Raw genomic sequence first — 19,256 nt, 5'->3', positions numbered from 1 at the left:
AGTACAGAGGCCTCTCCCTGATACAACACAAACAACTTGGAATAAATCCCACCTCACCAAGGAGGAAACATTGGTTACCTTGTACTGCCCAGGTCAGCTTCAGGATCCTTTTGCACATAAAATGAGAGTGATTTCTTAAACTGAGAGCATTTAATTGGAGAAAGGATTCTCACTTCAGTAGATCTCCATCCATAAAAAAGCATGATCCAGCTGGATAGTAAGAAAACAAATTATATGCACTATAATACAGAGGAAAGGAACTACAATACTTCCAGATGCGCATTATAGGAAAATAATTACATAGCAGCCCTGGTAGGAGACATCATGGTTGAAGTAGATAAATAACATAGTTCTGTTGATGTGAACCCAGAAATAAAGCAGAGGAGGAAAGCACTCAAATGTCATCAAAGTCATCAAAGAAGTTATGTGTCTGCCTTGATCGTGCTTCCATAAAGTTTCTGGGTCATCTGTCCATGCAGTTTTCCTGCTTTCAAATCTAAATTCTGTAGCACAACTATTAGACAGAAAGAGATGGACAGCTGAAACAGGATGCAGACAAGGCTCCTCAGGCCAAGATGAGAAACATCTCCTGAAGATGCTGATTAAAATGTCTCACTGCACTTTAAGCAGTAAATACACCACTAGAAAAAGCTCTGGAGTTAGCTTTCCTCAGTCTGAGTTGGAAACCCTGCATGAACTCCCCCTGGGGGAGTAGGGCTATCCTGTACACCATGAGGTCATGCGCTGGGGTGTTTTGATTCCCTGGGTATAAGATGTAATTGGGATCAAGAATGTTCTTCTAAGAACTGCTACATCCAGGCAGTCATGCAGTATGTATGCTGAAGATTAATGTTGGTTTCAATCATCAGTCTTACTGGTGCAGCTCGGAGAACCATTTGTATGGAGCCTAATAGCTTCCAGGTGTCACTCCCAAAGTCCTGATGCCCCAGCACAGCTGGAGACTTAAGGATGGCTGCCATGTACCCTCAGCTTCAGTGAGCCTGCAAGCAGTCTAACACAAAGACGATATCCTCCAGTCCTCTTCTTTGCAGCATTATTCTTTATTCAACTGCCTTTTGGGGTCTGCAGCCTTCTGGGATACCCTGAAGTTTTCCACAGGCAGGGAGTATTTTCTTGTGCTCTTCTTCCTGTCAGTTACTGTGTCCTCAGCTCCCAGTGGAACTGGTTTCTCTCCCTGCAGATGGGCTGAAGGGCCCTGGCTGGGGGCCATGTCAGCAGGATGCAAGGAAGCACCCTGCTCAGATCACAGTCAAGCAGAGAACATGCTGTCCTGTTATTATGCAGTTGTGCATGGCGCAGCACAGAGGGTCCTGCAATTCAAACTGCAGCCACAATTCAAATCGCAAGCAAAATGAAAGTATTTTTCAAGGGGAACCAGTGACATACAAACCCTGTGTGTAATATGGCTAATTCCACTTTCCTTCACTAACGTTTCCTCCCCTGGTAATCACTGCCTCATCTGGAACGTCTTCGGTGAGAGGAAAGCCTCGTCTCGGGGCCCTCAGAAGGGCAATGTGGGGACACACTGTGATGCTCAAGAAACTCGCTTCCAGGCTGAACAGCAGTTTTGTAACAGGTTCAGATCCTCACCGGTCTGTATCACATTCAGCAGCAGTGTTACAAGTGCAAGATAAAGCCTCTTAACTCAGCTTTCTCACTTGTTTCCAGAAATTTTCACTGGTGGCAAGTACTAGGAGAGGGAGATGCTGCTTCCCTGCAGGGGCAGGTGATACCTGCTAGTTTAGGACTGTTTCCATTAGCATACGGGGCCAGGAAAATGTCAAACCAGAAAGGAGAAGAGGAATGGCCTCAGATGCACTCGCTGAACTACTCCGGTAGGAAACACATTTACTTCATTCAATTGCTTGTCACAGATTTTTTGTGTTGGTGCCATACACAAATACGTACTCAGAGCCAATTTTTGCACACTCTTGCAGGCCCTTCTCCCCAGGTACAGAAACCTGGACCTGGTGTCAGTCCGCGATGTGAGTAAACAGGGTTTGATCCAAGAACTTTTTACCATGATGTAAGTTTGCAAAGAGCTTCACATGAAAGCCTACATTGTTTTGAAGTGCTAGACATTTTCCTGCTCTGAAGTTTCTAACAGGGAACTTCTGCTGGGTTTTGGATTCAGGTCTTGTCGGTTCCCTGGCTGCCAAAATGACTTTTGTGAGGCAGATAAAACTTGGAATAGATCTAGTTCAACCTTTGCAGCCAGCTCCTACGCCTATGAAGTTTCTGAAACAAAACCCAGAGTCTCTGGGGGAAAAAAAAAAAAAAAATGAAAGAAAGAAAAAACCACCTCCTGTACTCTCGATTGTCGTTCAGCTCTCACTCAGGTTTTACAGTCCCGACTCATCACGGCCCGAAAATCGGCCGGTAAATTCCCTTTCAAACCGGTCATTGCTCTGATTTCCCTTTCCCCTGCTAAGGTGCGGGCGCTGGCACGGCGTGTGCACTGCGTGCCGCTAACAAAGGAACAAAGCGGAGGGGCAGGAACCGGGAGCGATGTGCAGCCGCTCCAGCTGACCTGAGCGTTTAGCGGACCTCTCCATTCACCCAGGGGCAGGACGCTCGCGTGTGTCGCGGGGACGCCGGCTGGAAAATCACCTCGTATGAGGTGAAAAAGAAAGGGAAACAGCCCGGGGACATTCACGCCTCGGGTGTCAGCCTGCTCTGAATACCCCGCTCAGCCCCCGCTCCCCTGCCCCGGTCCCCGCTGTCCGCGCTCTGCTGCCAGCGGCGGTGTCGGCGGGGCTTGGCCCGGCCAGGCCCGGCCCGGCCCGGCCCTGCTCGGCTCGGCTCGCCGAGGGGGCCCCGGCGGGGCGGTGGCTCTGCCCCGGCCGGGGAGGGGAAGGCGGTGGCTCTGGCTCTGGCTCTGTCGAGCCGCCCCCCGGCACCCGCCCGCCTCAGCGCCCGGCGCGGCACCGCCCAACCGTGAGCGGCGGGAGACCCCTAGCGTCCGCCCGCGCGCAGCCCCGCGCCGCCGCCGGGCTCCACCTGTCGCCCGCCGCTGACACAGGGGCCGCTGGGGTGCTGGTGCCGGGCCACGGCCCGGAGCCCTGCGGTGGGGTCCCCAGGGGCAGCCGCGGGGACGGCCCTGAGCGTTGGGGCCTTTACCCTCGACAGGAAAGGACCGTGTGCGACTGTGAGCCCCCGGGGCGTCTCCTCTGCTCCCGCTGCCGCCTCCGGCACCCAGCTCTGCGCAAGCGATCGGAGCTCCCTGGGCTCTCCCTGCCCGCCGTGCAAAGGCAAGCCCTTAGCGCCTTGGCGAATCGTCATGAGGGGCCAAGGACAACGGGGATGAGCCTCTGTGTCCAACACCTTTCTCGGGGCAAGGAGAGTGTGTGGATGCCCAAGGCTGTGACACACCACGCATGTCTCTGGCGCAAGAGTGGGAGAGTCTGTGGTTGGGCGCTGCTGTCACTGTGCAAAACTTCTAACACTTAGCCAGTGTCCAAAAGCAAAAGCCATACTGGCACCTGCAGCGGGCAGCTGCTGGGAGGAGCTCTGGAGGCCTCTTGGCTTTTCCTCTGTGGTTTGATAACATCACCTGTGGCCATGGACCTCCCTGTCCCCATCCCTGAACCTGTCCCTGTCTATGTCCCCATCTCTGACCCTGCTCCCTGCCGCATCCTCCCCTCGGCCTCATCCCATGCTCACAGGGCTGCATGCAAAACAGCAGGAGAGCAAAAGCTCAAGGGGTTTCATTCAAGGAAAACCAAAAAGTGGCCTTAAAGAGCAGAAAGGCTGGGTTGGTGTAACTCTGCACAGGGACTGCAGAGGTGATGCTGCAGTAACCGTCCCGCTCCCTTTGTCTGGCACATCTCACTACACCATGCAAGCACAAGCACATCTTTTCCCAAAGCTCAGCCCAAGTCCAGGCCTCTCAGCCCATGGCATGGGATGTGCATACCGCTTCACACTGAGCCCCCACCAGTCATCAGCCACTTCCAGACCACCAGCAAGGCCAGCCTCACCCAAAAACACAGCTTTGCAAGAACAGAACGTGGCATTGTGGTTGTTTGCTCTAGAAATGAGAAGATGAAGGGAGGACATGGTAGCGAGGAAAGAAAGAGGCAATTTACCATGCCAGCTGCAAGCAGAGGAGGAAGCAGCACACACAGACAGCAGCAAGGGAGAGTGCCGTGTGGAGAGGTGCTGCTTCTTGGCTCAGCAAGCAGGCATTTGATGTGCTCGCCCTTTTCCTGGGAAAGGGCTTTTAAACACGACCTATTTGGAGGAAACATGCTCTTGGTTCCCCTGCCTTTCACACGGGTCGGCAGCAGTGGTTTGGGCACGCACTTACCTCTGGACAGCACCTGAGACGCATTTCCCTCTTGAGCGAGCAAGCAAGGAGGTTTGGTGGTTATCCTGGGGCCCCTCAAAGTCTGTGCGTTTTTGCTCTGGGAGCCTGAGCAAAGCAGCAGCCAGGCAGACCCCACAAATTGCCTGGGCAAAACCACCAGCAGAGCTGCAGAGCCAGCAGCAGCCACAGTGCCAGTGCCAGAGCCATTGCCCAGCCAGGCACTCGGCTTCCAAAGCCACCGGGCTCCACTGCAAGGCTGCTCTGAGCAGGCGCCGTCCCGCTGCCCCTCCTGCACCCCCCACAGTCCAGACCTGGCCTCTGCCACCTCCACCCAAAATCACTGCCCACAGTGACCGCCTCCTGAGCTCAGCCTGAGGGCAGTGTGTGCCCTCCAAGGAAACCCTCCCAGGCAGCTGCTGAGCACAGGGTGAAAGCACCACACCTATTTCTGGGTGTTTATGGGCTCTTTTATCTCTCTTGTCCTTCCTCATTCTCTACCTGTCTGCTGAAACACCCAACGCTTCAATAAAGCTCCTTCAGTTTCCTGCTCTTTGTCTCCTCTCGTTTGATCTCCAGGATGCAGATGCCGATGTACCAATACATGGATTACTCTGTATTTTTTTGTGTGTGAAGGAAAACTGTAAAAACTTCACCTACAATTCAAAGAGGGCTCAACTTCTTTTCCCGCTGTAGGAAGTAGTGTTTGTCTTGCCCTGCTCGTTTTTTCTTGGAAGCCTAGATGGATGACAGAGGAGTTTGTCAGACTGAGACAGAGGAGGAAAAAAGCAGGTGAAAATTGATTTGCAAGGAAGTTACTTAATCATATCTTTGTACATTTGGTTGTGCCTCGAGCTTTTGTTTTATATCTGTGTATCTTGTATATTTGGGAGATGCTTGAGAGACGCAACAGCCCTGTTGATACATCAATTAAGGACCAAGCTGACAAGAGCCAAGCTCTCTGAGGTACCTGACGTGCTCTCAGAGATGAGAATCAACATCCCTTGAAAAGGAACCTCAGAGGGAAAACAAATGTCATGACCAGGATTTCTTGTTTAGTTTTACCTAGAAAAATAAAAAATGTTTTTCCTAGCAACTGCGTGTCATGAGCAAATGAAGCAACGGTGTCTTTTTTTTCCCCAAAAACAGGCAAAGAAGAGCTGAAAAACCTAAGTACAGAGGAGGAGAAACAGAGTTGTGCATGCCAATGCCATTGCAATCTGATCAATGTCTCCACAATTACACAGAAAGATGCAGACATGCACACGTGGCCCCTCTGAGCCAAGCCCCACAGCCCTACAGGTTGTACAGAACCCTCGTGTCCATCCTGCCATGGCACCCACAGTGCTCTCAGCCTGAAAGACATCATTTTAAACACAAGGCAGCATGATGCCTTCTGCAGATTAAAGCTGCTGAAGGCTCTTTGGGGATGGGTATATGCTGGCAGTCCTGGGGCAATGTCCATCAACTCCTGCAAGGGAACTGTCAATGAGCAGGCAGGGGCATTGTGTGCAGGAGCACACTTGTGGCAAGGCCTATAGACTGTCCCCAAACCAACAGCGAAACACCTGGGAGGCCCCATCAGCTGGGCCATGGAGGAGTCACAATCGAGGAGACAGAGGTGCAGCTGGTACATGGGTACCAGGAGATGAGACAGCTGAGGGCATTGCAAGAGGATGTAACCAAGACATGATCTCAACACCAGTGCCATGACCCAAAAAGTTCGTGTGGGAGACTGCATGAATTGGAAGAAGAAAATAGGTTGCTGAAGGGCTGATCCATGCAAAGTTACCACTTCCGGTTCTACGCTTGAGCTACGAGGAGCTGCTTAGGGGAAGCATCATAAGGTAAGTACTTGCTGCCTGTCTCCTGCCCTTGGGGGCACAGGCAGGAGAGCCGCATGGACCACCCTGCTCAAGCACAGCCTCCTCCTGGCTGGGGATCACACCGCCTTCCAAACCTTGGTCAGGAGGAGAGGGGAAACTCTGCTGCTTGAGACAAACCGAGCCAGACTGCAGGGGAGATGGCAGCAGGTGAGGCTCAGTCTGCGTCGTGAGGGGATGCTGGGCTCCTCGTTAGCTCCACGTTTTCCTTCCCTCTCCCTGCTGGTGTGAGAAAACGCACACTGCATTTGTTCAGCTGCCAGGAGTATGGCAGCTCAAGCACCATCTTGTTAGCTTTGCTGTGTGTCTTTTCCCACAGCATTGCTTTAAATAATGAAGGGAGTCATGATCCACCAGCTGGATTAGACGTTATGAACTTAACTGGCTCAAATCCAATGGTGATATATTTGGTCTCATTATTTTATGCACAAATGCCACAAAACAGCACAAGATTTTTTATTTTTTTCCTAAATACTCTTTTTCTTTTAGCACTGACATTTCTCTTATTTGCATTAAGATTTGCAGTGAACAGTCTGTGCCAGACCAAAGTTGTCAGATACTTCTGCTTTTATGGGTGGTTTGTTCCAGGAAATCATGGTTGGAAATTGTATCCCCAGCCTCAGAGGTGGGACAGTGAGCATTCCCAGGGTGGGGAACATCTCGCATTCTGGGACCTGCTGTGTGAAGAAATGGGGAAAGTGGTGAATGCATCATGGTGCCATGGCCAGGGTGGTTCAGGGAAAGGGAAATCAAGATCCTCATGTGATCTGACTTTTAGCAGCCCTCTGAGCTATAGTTTCCCCAGCTGCATGGGGAAGATAGTAATATTCAGCCTGCTTTATAAAGTACTCAGAGGCTTATGAGACTTTCATCAAGCGGAGAGCTTGATGGAAGTGGTGGGAAGCTCTCTGACCTGCACCCATGCTCTTGCTGTTTCCAGTGGAGATACCCAGCAAGGTGCGTGGAGGGTGAGGGATGTGATGCAACAGGGAAGCAGCCATGCTTGATGTGGAGTGCAAGACCTTCTATCCCCTGCAGAGGGAAAATCAGCTTCCCTGTCATGTGGGAGACAGACACAGGGAAGGTTTTGCAAAGGAGGGCAGCTAACTACCTGCAAAAGCCAGATTTACCAGGGGGATCAGAGGTGTGAGGTTTGTAAAAAATGCTTTGAGCACAGAAAGATTAGAGGGGAGAAGCCTTCACTGTGGATACTTTGAGCTTGCAGCAGTACATATCCAACAGAGTTTGGCCCTTCCTGGGAAGCATGAAATTGCCTCGGACCAGGCTCAACATGTCCTGCTATTCTAGCAAAGCAAAATAAAAAATGCACAAAGAGATGGGAGCCACCTGGGTAATGCCCATCAGCTCAAAATGATGAATTCTTAGTGAGGAAAGTGCAAGAAACAAGGGTCTTGTCTGTGGTGATTTACCTAGACATCCTGGCAAGACTGTGCCATTTTACAATTCAATTCAGCCTTCAACCAACACATTCCTGATGTGCTTCTGGAACTAGTCAATGTCTGCTCTGGGTATTTCATCTAACAACCCAGAGAGAAAGGGAGATTAGAGAGGCAGAAACCTACAGCATATTGGGGAAAAAGTCTTTTTCCCTTTTGTTTTGTGTTTCATATAGTCTCGGGCCAGTATGTGCCATTGTGCTGAGTCTGCTATTGGAAGTAGTTGCTGAAAAGTCAAGACCAAGTTTGGGAGCATCTGCAAAAGACATGAACGCAATGAATCCAAAAAGCAAAATCAGGCTTTCCCCATTTTGTTCTTCATTAAGCAGAGAAAAAGAAGAGAGTGCTCCATGTATTCAGCCATTCAAATGCAATGTACTCACATACTGTCTGGGTGAGCCCAAGCATCGCTCTGCAAATATTGACAGTCTCTTCATTTAAGTAAGAGCTCTCAGAGTCTAATTTTAAGTGCTCATTTTGTGTATGCCTCAAAAAAAGTCATGCAATTAGGGGAGAAACAAGCCCGAGCGTGGCTGGTGTCTCCAAGCACCTCACCCTATGCCACAAAGCACCTACCTATGACATGGTTGCACTGTCTCTATTGTCAGAGCTAAGCATCCTCCCAAAGAGTTCAGCTCCCACATGGATGTTTTAATCTTTCAATGAATCCAGTTATTTAAAGTGAAGCTTAAAAGTGCATTTTTTTTTCTTTTCTTTTCTTTTGCTAGTATTTCAGTCTTTAGCATTTGTGGGGGCATTTTACAGCCTCATCAAAACGCCTGCAGGACTCGAGAGCTCTTCTCAAGGTGGTAAGCACCATTCCCAGGCACTTCACAGACTGAAATGACATATTTGGATCTCCTGAATTCACAGTGGAAAAGCTCCCAGCTCTGGGGCAATATGCAGTAACTATGTGATTGCCTACAGCTTAATAATATTACAGGAAAACTCAAGGTAGGAAGGAGATAAATGCCTCTTGCTTGCAATTTAGTCAGGAAACGGGATTTAGGAAGCTGGAGTGTATTTACACCCACTGCCCCTACTCACCTTGAATGTGCTCAAGAGGTGGGTGTTAGTCCTGCAAAAAGCAGTGCTGGATGTTTAACAGTCACCGGTGGCTGGGATTTTGACTCCACATCATTTGCAGGCAGTTCAATAAAAGAAAGGCTAGTGAGCTTGCTCTGCTGGGATGATCCCTAACCCCATGGCTCCCGATGTAAAGCACAGGCCATCTGTGCGTTAAGATGGCCCTCTCTCTTTTCCTGGGCTGCAGAAATGAGAAACAATAATGAGATCTTCTAGCTGAAAGGACATAGGGCCAATGCTTACTCCTTAATGCAATTACTTGAGGCAATGGGCAAAGGTTTCAGGAACATTTTAAAGCAGATAATCAATACAGAGGCTGAGTAGCCATGATGGGGTTCACAGCTAAACAGATAAGGTGTCGCATCACGTTTGACCTATTTCACAGCATAAGCATCACTTCTGCCCCAGTTGTCTCAAAAGATGACACTGGATACTGCTACCACTGTAGAACAAGAGGTAAGCATCACAGTCTTCAACTGAGGTGTTAAATGGGCTCCATCAAAGGTTAAATTAGCAATCCCCAGTGTAATTCCTTTGTAATATTTCTTTAATATTGAAAAAAAGAATGGGCCAACAGTAGTGCAGGGCAGGCTGTCAGCGGGATCCTGGCTTTCATATACTCACTGGCACACCCAGCCAGCATCAAGCTCATTTAGGTCCCTCTCTGACAGCCTCACCAGTATGGGAGAATGAGACAGCACATCCCATTCCCGCCCTCCCACTATTGCTAAATGCAGGACCCTGTCACCCTGCCAGGCTGGAGCAGGCAGGCACAACACTGCAGCAGCACAGTCATTCCAATGCACCTTGCAAAATGAGCCCATGCTACTGGAAAATCAAAGCCATGCTGATCAGCAGGTGTTTGTATGTTACAGGTCCTGCCCCAAAGAGATGTGTTGGCTCACAAGCCGCCTGTCCCACCACCTATGGGAGTTCAGCCCCCAATGCCATTACATACCAAAGGGAAGAAGTTGCTAGACTAGGAGATGCTTGCCAGTATCCTATAAAAGCATTGCACTGGAGGTATAAGGCCACTATGTTGAGGAAACAGTAGGCAATGAGGACCTGGTGCAGGTGAATCTGGGCAAAAAGGCAAAAGCAGCCTCAAAGAACACTTTTCCAGGCCGTCCCAGTTCCTGAATATCTGGCATCCCCATATGTGACTACCTGCAGTTCTGCATGGTTCACTGTATAGCACATGGCTGCTATATTGTTCTTGTTCCTGATGAGGGTATAGATCAGGGTGAAATCCAGGTGCATGCAACAATGGGACCATCCCTGACATGGCACAAAGTGTTTGTCACCACTGGGAGTCCATGTACCAGTAATTTCTTCCTTGAGAAGCCAATCTTACACTATCATTACAGGATCCCTTGCTTCAGGGCAGCAATAGAGCCTGAACCAGGATACTTAAAAATAGAGGCAGCAATTTGTATCCCTCTTTTAATGCACAGAGTCAGGTCCCTGCATGCTGGTTTGAAACATGAATGATGTGTCTTGGATCCATGTGTGGTGTTTAGAGGTCTCTGCTCCCTGTATTTCTGGCCAGGAACAAAGGCATTTTGGATATATGCCATTTCAGCTCTATATAAGATTCATAGCCAGTGGGGCTGGAAGTGCCTCGAGAGGACTTCCAGTCCATTTCAGCCCCTCACACATCAAGAATGGTGAAGATGGCAGGAAGAAGCTCCGCCTGCTTTGGGTTTGTGCAGCTCTCAGTCCCCTTTCCTGTGTGGCACCTGGCTAATACTGCACTGGAGCTCCCTTGGGTCTGTGTTTTCTGACCTGCAAGGACTGAATGTCTTTGAGACCATCACCCTCATCAAGTTGGTCAGAAAGTCTGGCAGTCATCTGGAGGGAGCTAACAGGGTGATCATCTAGGCCTTATTTCTATGTGGAACAAGGCTAAAGAAAACCCCACAGATTCAAATTTAGAGGCCTCTTTCAGCCTTAGAGGGTCATTTTGCCTGTCATCCCCAATACAGCCAGTTGGTGCTCTCGCCCTCTTGCTCACACAAGTGTACCAGACACCAAGACTCTCCAAGCACTGTCTCCCAGCACCAGAATAGCCTCAGTATTCAGACTTCCTCCCCAGCCATCATGAGTCTCCAAGGGGGACCATCATCTTATTTTACAGTTACAGACTAATTCAATCTAGTTTTCAAGTTGCTTCCCATTTCTGGGTCCCTTCCCTTTGCTGCCACAACCAGAAGGCCAGACAGGTTTCTTTGGGGTGGGAGCTGTCTTCTTGCACCCTTTGCACGTTTGCTCCTGCTTCTGCCTCGCTGATCCCCCTCCAGCACAGAGCTATTATCCTGGCATTTTTCTTTTCTGTGATAAGGGCAGCATATGTCTGGATCTGCAATTACAAGTTGTTATCTTTGTGAATCGCCAAGAAAAGAATACTCTTTGATCCAACCCATGTGTTGCTTCTCTCCGCTGGTGCCAGAGCGTATGATTTGAACAAGGCACCCAGCTTACCTCTGTAGAGGAGAGCTCTGCTCTAAGTTACACTCGTGCATCATGCACTTAGCGTCATGCAGTGCTGCTCCGCTTTCTCTCTTGAGGTGTTAAAACAGATCCAGTATCATCCTCCTCGGCATTCTTGGTACTGCAGCGCAGCCCCTCCTGCGGCAGGGGGGGCTTGTCCATGGTGTTAGGAGAGGTGGGGTAGCAACAGCTCCAGGTATGAGCGGACAGCTCCTGGCGCCCGCGCTGCGGAGCTGCAGGACTGCTGTGCCGGGGTGAGCCTCTACCAGCCGTTTTCCCACAGCCGCTGTTTGCGTCAAGCCACTTGCTCTGTTATCTTCCAGGGGAATGATTCTCTGTTTTCCCCAGCTGAAGAACGTTAATGCCATTAAAATAATAAGAGATTTAGAGCATCCCTTTGTTTATACAGTAACATGCCACAGTGACAGGCACAATATAAATAGCTCAACACGGAGATAACCAAACACTTTGGCTGATGAAAACCCCCCAGCATTTTTCCCATTCCAAATTCTTTAGAGTAATCTGATTTGACCTCCAGCACAATGCATACTCTAATGATGCCTGAATAATGACTAGGCAAGGAATTAACTCCCACGGTGAGTTAATGCACTCACTTTCACCCAGAAGACCTAGGCTCAAATCCTAAATAAATCAAATGGATTTGGTGATCTCATTCCAGTTCCTCACGGTCCTTTGTTCACACCCTGGTATTCCACAGACTAGGGGGGCCACTGCCTGCCTCCTGCAGAGAGGGGCCAGCATTTGGGTAGCAGAGATGGTGTGGGCCAGAGGGGAGGTGCATTAGCACAAACCAGCAAACCCCTCTAATCCAGGGATCTCAGCTGCTGGAAACAACATGGGTATGCTAGGGTAGAGAAGGCTTTCACAGACTGACAGCCTTAGCACACCACCTCCTGGGCATCAGTCGTTTGCTGCTGTCAAACACCTTGATGTCAAAAAACCCACCAGTTTTAACTGTGTAATAGATGCTCGAATATAAACTGCCTCAGTGTGATCAACAGCAGATTTGTCTCTCCGGGTTTATGAGTGGAGGAGCAAACATAACTCACCTAGCCTGTGGCAGGGTTGAGGGAGGTCTTCGGTACGTGACTGTGCCGACAGCGTTTTCTGTGTCCTGTGAAGCTGGCAGCGTCAGTAGGGTGGGATGAAACCCTGCACCTATCAAACAGGGAAGCTGGAGAACAAACAGACACATTCTGGTGTCTGCTACTTCCTGCATTTCTTTTGTGCTCGCTGCTAAGGACACTGGGACAGCAATGGGAACCTTTAAGTGGCATTTCCAAATCCTGTTACCAAAAGCTGGATGCCTGGCACCCATACTGGAGCCCGCAGATTACATCAGTGGAAGCTGAAATGCTTGGTGGCTATGAAAATAACATCAGTCCTGCCTAGATGCTCTGCTCTGGTTAAACAAATTGAAAAGCTGCTTTGTTTTTATCTATGTTTTTGTTTAATTCCTCCTGCTAAGACCATACCCAAAGCACAGCCAGCAAAACCACTGACAAGTCCTGTGGAAATAACTGAGTCAGGATATTCTACTATTTTACCTTTCAAATGTGGGCAGCAAAATGTAAATGTCAGTGAAACAAAGGGCATGTATCCATGCAAATGTAACTGGTATTAAAAACACCATGTGGGTAGTGCTCCATCCCAAAGAACACAGAAAAAGAAATGTACTTCAAGTTTTCCATGAAGCCTCATTCAGCACGTAAATTGACAAGGGCTGAGTGCTTTTCAAGAGATTAATATGGACAAGCTTTAACAAGTTTCAACTGTGTTTTTCCTCTCCTCACAGTGCCATTGACTGCAATCCAGAGGCCCTCAGCATGATGTGAAGATAGCTTGTGACAGCTGAGTAGCAGTGGTTGGTGAAATTCTGGTTGCACCAGCATCCATGAGAGCTTGTGCCATCATTTAAATTGCGATGGGGTGTCATCCCATCTCCCAAGTTCCTGATGTGCACATTAATAAGCCAGTCTTTTTTTTTATACTTCATGGCACTGAAATAGTTCGGGTTTCAATTACGAAACGGAGAAGCATTGCTGGTACTGAGCAGGATACCCTTCCTGTGCTGGCTTGAAAGCTTTGCTTCAGGTGTGAAACATACATGAAATAAACATATGGGTCAAGTCAATGCAGCCGATTTATGGAGCCCAAATGATCTCTATCAACTTCAACAAACGCAGTCCTTAGCCTTTGTTGCATCAATCCTATTTATTAGCAGTGGCTAAAGGTGTATGTGTGTGTGTACGTGTGTGTGATGGCTCCTTCCAAGCTGCAATTCTGCAATAAGTGCCTTCTAGTCTTAGCTCCTTATTTGTGAGCTGTACCTGGGGCACAGATGGTGTGAGCTAAGGTTAAGCAAACTTCCTGATCCCGGTGGGTAAGATGAGGCACAGAGGGATAACATGTCCAGGCAGAGCTGGTGTTGCGGAGAAGAGCTGAAAGGAGGACCAGCACCCTACCTACTAAGCACCCATGGTTCTTGCCTTACAAGAACAGGGCACCTCATGCTCTCTCCAGGTATGGAAAACCACATCCATCACATCACAGCTGTCTGCCCTAAACCAGCACAGCCAGTCACCAAGTACTGGCTGCAGGCAGGACACAGGAACAGGCAACAAATGAGGTTGATAGCCAGCAAGCCTTTGTCCCATGCCCCCAGGGGCAGGGCATCGCACCCCAGGAGTCACACATGCTGCGCTGTTTCTGCTTCCTCTGTTTACACACACAGATTTAAAGCATCTCCTCCAGTTTCTCCACAAATTGCTGCATTCAGATGAAGTGGCAGCTGCTGTAATTAAGACACAGTTAATTACATATCCTCTTAATTGCAATGATAGGATTTTGTCAATTTGGTAAATAAGAATTGTTAGGTTTCTTCCGGCAAGTGCAGCCTCAGCACAGCTCAGATGTGGCTCCCTTTGTCTCCCAGCAAACAGGGAGCTGCCTGGTGCTGGGCTGTGATGGGATGGCAGCTCTCAGGTGGTAAAGGTGCTTGCTTTTGGCTTGCTGGCAAACTTCATCTCTCTGGCTGCCTCTGTCCAAAAGCCTTTGCAGAGAGCTGTGTCTGAAGTGTGATATTTAGCATGAACTTCAATGCAAGTGCAAGCTGGGAAACTGTGGGAGAAGGGGTTAAACTGACAGTAAAGTAGCAGGCCTTCTCAATTCTTTTCTTTCTTTAAGGAGAAAAAGAGATAATGAGTTGGATTTCTTAGAATAAGGAATGAAATCTCCCACTCATCTGCTATTGGGTACAGACCACGGCCATAAGCAGGACCAGTGTGACAGCAAAGGGTCTTTCAAATTCCAGCTCTGTCCTCAGGAATGACTATAAGAAGAACAGAATAATGGAATCATAGAATGACTTCGTTTGGAAGGGACCTTCAAAGGCCATCCAGTCCAACACCCCTGCAATGAGCAGGGATGTTTTCAACTAGATCAGGCTGCCCAGAACCACATCCAAACATTGCAGGTTTATTTTATTCACTTCTGTCCAGTGTCCTCCCATACTGACTGCTGAATCTGAGCTGCTCTTTCTCTTGTAACCCACCAAATGAGCAAAGCCCAGGGCCAGCTAGGGCATGTGCCCTCTGCCACATCTTTCTGCCTCTCACCTCCTGTGCAGCCGCACTGCTTGCAGGCTGCTCTCCCAGGGACAAGCCTCCACCTGCGCCAAGATTACCGGGTTGACACAACCCAGTTGTCTGAGAGAGAAGATGGGGAGGGAGAAGGGATGCAAAACACCAGGACTGAACCCTGCCGTCATCACCTGTGTCTGGATGGGAGCTGATCTAGGCTCCCACAGAGGTGGCTGGAGCCGAGAGCAAGCAGGGTGGTCAACCTGAATAAAGCTCGTCTTTCCATCCTGCTGTGGAGGCAGTTTGGTACAGAGCTGAGCGAGAGAGAACATATGTGATACATATATGTCCTTTTTGGAACCGCTTTCCAGTGATTCAGTACACAGAGCTGTCATCCATGTTAATTAATGAATTGTGGTTGGCTGAACAAGTATGCTCAGCCTGTTCTCACACAAATTACTGGCACAAAAAACCATCTGATTAAAGATTACCTAAAATCACCTTAGACTTAACCATTAGTTATGCTTAAGTGATGATTAGCTAGAAATCAATGAAAACATTGTGTTTGCCTCCTAATTCTTTATCCAACAGGCAAACTCAATGTTTCTCCCCATGGGAAGCAGCAATCACCACCTCCAGGCTTTGGCAGGGACCTGATGCTGGTTCAGGTGAGGTTACAGGTTGTGGTTGGGCGTCATCCCTTCCCCAGGGGCACCTCTGCTGCTTCACGCACTCTTTGCTGGGCGCATCAACTTACTGAACCCACAGGCACCTCTTTGCCTATTTTTCTCTGGTTCGTTTTCTGCCTGTTTACCAAGGCAAACTAGTTTGGCACCAGGCTCAGCAACCACAAGTGAAGACCAGGATGTTTTCTTGACAGTATTAGCAAGCTGTTGCTATCAGCTCAAACAGTGACACGTCCAGACTTGCAGGAGGACTTGCATAAGCAAATGAAGAAATGTGGTCCAGAAAAAACTGCTTTGGGGCAGGTGCAGAATTGGCCAGGGGGGAAATCATAGCCTGGAAAGGGTTCATGATTGAAACAAGAAGATGTGTTCAGTGAACAGGTCCTGCTCCCATACAACTAAAATTCCTCTTTGGTGAAGTCAGTGATGGGATAGAGTGTACCTAGTAAACATGTAGGTGGTGCAAAGCTGAGAGGAACCAAAAGCACAGCAGAAAACAGGATGAGATTTCCAAACTGTTTCAACAAATTGGAGAAATTGTCTGAGAAAAACAGGCTGCAGTGCAGGAAGGCTGCGGGCAAGGTTCAACATGTAAGCAAAAGAAAATAAATACATAGAGCAAACACAAAGTGGACAGAAATATGAATCAGCAAAGCTATGCCATTGGAAAGATGGGAACTACCAAACTAGAATCCATAGCTAGATTTTTGATGCAGGTACATGTCATTCATCCCTTCCACTCAGCAATTCTCACATCAGTGAACAAACTGTGACCATTTTCAGGTCCCAGCTCCACAGCGCCAGAGAAAAAAAACTCATGCTTGGAGACTCTAACATGACCTCCAAGCAGAGCTTCAGAGAACTGATCAGCCAGAAGGCAAAACCAACTGGCACATAGCAAATACCCACAGTATTGCTGCAGAGAAAATGGGAATGATCTGTCCTCCCTATCGATAGCAAATAGATGACCAAATAGCAAGATTAAACTGCAGCAGGAGGGATCTGAGCGGATGGTAGGGAAAGCTTTCTAAGGGTGAAACACTAGTGCAGACCATTGGGCAGGCTGTGAATTCTCAAGGTAGGAGGTTAGGCAAGTGTCTGTCAGGATCACCAAAGGTAGAGACCCTTCTCCCACCCCAGGCCCCACAGACTTAAGGCCCCTCATGGTCCTTCCTGGCTCCAGAGGTCTGTATCTCAGGAGCAAGCAAAGCTCTTCTTTCTTCCCTGCCCCACCTCATCTTTCCTGAAGCCTCCCTGTCTCAGTGCCAAGATGTAGGTCATATGACAGAAGGGTGCATAAAAAAAATCCACACTCAAATTACGCCTACGTTTCTAATTCCAGAAATGTTAGAGAAAGCTTTACCTTCTGTCTACAGCAAGGAAGATGTACTGGAGAGCAAGTCCAATAAAAGATCAGAGAAAGGTCTACCCTTGAAGACCCAACCCTGGACTCCCTTCTGTGTCACATCTTTTTATGTATTTTCTCACCCTTTGACTTTCTTCATGCTTCACCACTGTTAGGAGATGCTCCTGCACTCAAGATCTTGGAAGTAACCTGAGGAGAATGCAACCTGAGGATGAGCACACTACAGTCTAATTTACTAAAGTGCTGCAGCATGCAGAATGGTGGCTCAGGTGTGCGGGGGCACATTTTCCAAGTGATTTGCTGACAGATTAGCTTTTCCCTTCCCCTTCCTAGTTCTTAAGTTTCCTTAGATCCCCATCTTCAGTACATCACCACTCCACTGATTGCGTACAGTCACCTGCAACATTGCTGGCATATTGGCTAAAACATCACTCAAAAATCCACTTTTAGGACTGACATAGGCAAGGGGCACTCCCAATACCAGCAAGGGAAGGGGAATCATTGCAAATCCAGGCATAGTGAAGTAGAGGAACTTGCTTACACCAGCTTAGCAAGAGAAAGGGGGATCAAGCAGCCAGCCCCCACAACTGTGCCTGCAGGCTTTGCCTTTCCTGACCTTCATTCCATGAATTATTTAAGTCTGTGACCTCACTGCATGAGCCAGGAAAGGTAAGCTCACATTGCCGCCTCAGTCTTTGCCCACTCTGTAAGCAGAAATACCACTTAAATAAGCTTTAGTGGTACGGGCTTCCTCAGTTTGCAAAAGCAGAACGGATTTCACCCTGAAGATAACCCTTTTTCAGTGTGTTAAGTTTGACTAGCTTCAAGAACAGGATTAGGGTATTTTTCAATGGATTACTATTATTTAAGACAAGCAGGTAGATTACAGATGGTCCTGCAATTTTAATTGTATGGCTGTAGCATTTGGATGAACTGCTTTTTCTTTGCCACAGCCTCCCTGCAGGCCCCTATACGAACTATTTAACATTCATCTTAGGCTCTCTCCTTCCTACCGGGCTTTACATCCCTTGTCTGTCAAGATGAAAGCCACTTCAGTTCACAGCATGATGAGTTTTTTTAATACATCAGGTGTCAGAAGTTTCCGAGCCTTGAGGAACTAAAGTTTTACGTGCAAAGTTACAAGAGAAAGATGTAACCTGGGCATTCAAACAGCAATTCTATAAAATACTCCTGGCTGTATCCAGGACAAAAGATAAATTCTGACATGAGGACCTGCCTCCAAAGTGTACACCAGGTAAGGAACCCAAGGTCTGGAAGAAAGCTTGTCAATTCTATGAGACACAGTTGCTATTGGCACTATCTCAGGTAGCTGGGTTGGCAACCCGAATACATGATTCCTGCTGGAGGAAGGGATATGCAATGTCCTTCATTTCCCAAAGATGACAGATGAGGAACACTTCCCAATGAAGCCACGTTAAGGGTAAACAGGAGATGAAGAATCACCCCCAAGGAAGAGCTGGGGAGAGGAGAGGAATCTCTGTTGGTGCTGCTGACTATGATGAGGACAACAGTTGTGCAGAACTGGCTGACAGGGATATGGAAATGTTGGTAAATATAACAGTGATTCTCAACAGCTCATATTGTGTGTGAGTGTTGGAGTTGTCACTTTTGTATGTTGTATAGCTACATTTTCCAAGATTGACTGAAATTATCTAAAGCATGAAAATACATTCTTTTGTAGACTGAATTGGATATGGAGTTTTTACATCTTGGATATGGAGTTTTTACATTGTGCTCTACAACTAAGTGGAAGATGCAACGGTCTTGCTTTTAGAAAAGAAAAATACCAAACTGTGGATGTGTTCAAGGAGTTTCTAATGTGGCTGTGTCATGATACTGTTCAAATCGACAGCTTGAGTAAGATCTCTGGTAAGGACCCATTTTAACATCAATCTCCTAAAGCTGCAATATTAATTCATACTCCAGTGAAGCAGCTGCCATGGAGTGGCCAAAACATAATTCATCAACTCTGATAGGCAACAAAATACAGAAAACATCTACTTTGTTTTCCAAATACTGGTGAGTCAGTGTTTTATATACTGCAGCCAAATTTCATTCCTTGGGAGCTAAAATTATTACTTAATTGTGACAAATGAAGAGACCATCAGAACACTGATGTAATGAATCAGTCTGCAAAGAAATTGTTTTGAGTCACAGAAGAGCATGCTGCCATCCTGAATTATAAAATGCCGTTTAAATCCGGTTCTTGTGTTTGCTTTTGCTCCAAGATTTGCCACTAATATTGTGCAACACATTCTAGAAACTCCCATAGCTCTGCAAAATTTAACCTTTTGTGGAACTTTTATGTGCATAGGTTGGTTCTATTCTTCCTGAGGGA

Source organism: Pezoporus flaviventris, unplaced genomic scaffold (genome assembly GCF_033815535.1).
Source record: "Pezoporus flaviventris isolate CSIRO_AGI_PZ_B2104156 unplaced genomic scaffold, CSIRO_AGI_Pfla_v1 ptg000066l, whole genome shotgun sequence".
Lineage (NCBI taxonomy): Eukaryota > Metazoa > Chordata > Aves > Psittaciformes > Psittacidae > Pezoporus > Pezoporus flaviventris.
The sequence above is the reverse complement of the archived record's forward strand: the minus strand, read 5'-3'. Positions refer to the sequence as shown.